This window comes from Colobus angolensis, unplaced genomic scaffold, assembly GCF_000951035.1.
Source record: "Colobus angolensis palliatus isolate OR3802 unplaced genomic scaffold, Cang.pa_1.0 Scaffold28, whole genome shotgun sequence".
Lineage (NCBI taxonomy): Eukaryota > Metazoa > Chordata > Mammalia > Primates > Cercopithecidae > Colobus > Colobus angolensis.
In genome coordinates this window covers 7,034,596-7,036,447 of record NW_012116043.1, presented here as the reverse complement: position 1 = coordinate 7,036,447, position 1,852 = coordinate 7,034,596, and positions in this window count along the sequence as shown.

Sequence of the window (1,852 nt, the reverse complement as noted above, 5' to 3'; positions counted from 1 at the left end):
CCCGGGAGGCGGAGCTTGCAGTGAGCTGAGATCACGCCACTGCACTCCAGCCTGGGCGACAGAGCGAGACTCCGTCTCAAAAAAAAAAAAAAGAAATAAGCCACTTTTATTTAGGGCATGCCATCTCCAACTCACTACAATCCTCATCAATCATTATTGGATTGTTTTGTTTTGTTTTGTTTTTTGGAGCCAGAGTCTCACTCTGTGGCCCAGGCTGGAGTGCAGTGGCATGATCACAGCTCACTACAGCCTCCACCTCCTGTGCTCAAGTGATCTTCCCACCTCGGCCTCCTGAGTAGCTGGGACCACAGGCATGCACCACCACATGTGGCTAATTTTTAATTTTTTTGTAAAGATAGAGTCTCACTGTGTTGTCCAGGCTGGTCTGTAACTCCTGGGCTCACAAAATCCTCCCACCTCAGTCTCCCAAAATGCTGGGATTACAGGTGCCAGCCATCCCACCTGGCCTAGACTTTTCTCTTTGTACGTATCTGATTTTAAGAACGTGGGTAGGCTGAGCGCCGTGGCTCACACCTGTAATCCCGGCACTTTGGGAGGCTGAGTCAGGTGGATCACCTGAGGTCAGGAGTTCGAGACCAGCCTGACCAACATGGTGAAACCTTTTCTACTAAAAATACAAAATTAGCTGGGCATGGTGGCGCATACCTGTAATCCCAGCTGCTTGGGAGGCTGAGGCAGGAGAATCGCTTGAACCCAGTAGGCAGAGGATGCAGTGAGCCAAGATCATGCCATTGCACTGCAGCCTAGGCAACAAGAGCAAAACTCCTTCTCAAAAAAAAAAAAAAAGAACATGGCTAAATATCAAAACCCTGAACACATTTGAACTATTTTGGACTTACTCCAGCATCTTAGAGATCACGTGACCATTTTCATAACACTTCATTCAAGCTTCATTTATTATATGTATGATTTTATATCTATGACTTACATAAGTAACTGCGTCCTCTGATGGACTGTCATAGGCAGGGAGCAGGTTTGCTTTTTTAAAAAAACTTTGCATCCTTAGTTTCTGACACATTTAATATAGGCTCAATTATTGTCAATATGCCTTTGAGTCAACTGTGCTGCAAAGCCTTGACATTCACTCAACAAATATATTTGAGTACGTACTATATGCCAGATATTGTGCTAAGTCCATGCAGGTACAGCAGTGAATATACAAACTAGGTGCTTGACCTCATGGAAGAAAACAATTGTCATAAGAAACTACCCAAGGCTGGACACAGTGGCTTATGCCTGTAATCCCAGCACCTGGGGGGCCGAGGGTTGGAGGATTGCTTGAGCCCAGGAGTTTAAGACCAGCCTGAACAACATGATAAGACCCCGTGTCTACAATAAATTAAAAAAAATAAAATAGCCAGGCATGGTGGTGGGCGCTTGTAGTCTCAGTTACTTAGGAGGCTGAGGTGGGAGAATCACTTGAGTTCAGGAGGTCAAGGCTGCGGTGAGCTGTGAGCGTGCCACTGTACTCCAGCCTGGGTGACAGTGAGACATCGTATCAAAACCAAAGAGAGGGAAAGAGCTAGAGAGAAGGAAGGAGGGGGAGAGGGGAAAGAAGAAAGAAAAGAAAGAAGGAAAGAAAGAAAGAAAAAGAGAGTGAAGGAAAGAGAGAGGGAGAGAGAAAGAAAAAGAACGGAGGGAAGGAGGGAAGAAAAGAAAGAGGCCTGGGTGCGGTGGCTCATGCCTGTAATCCCTACACTTCGGGAGGCCGAGGCGGGTGGATCACCTGAGGTTAGGAATTCGAGACCAGCCTGGCCAACATGATGAAACCCTATCTCTACTAAAAATACAAAAAATTAGCTGGGCATGGTGGCGCGTGCCTGTAATCCCA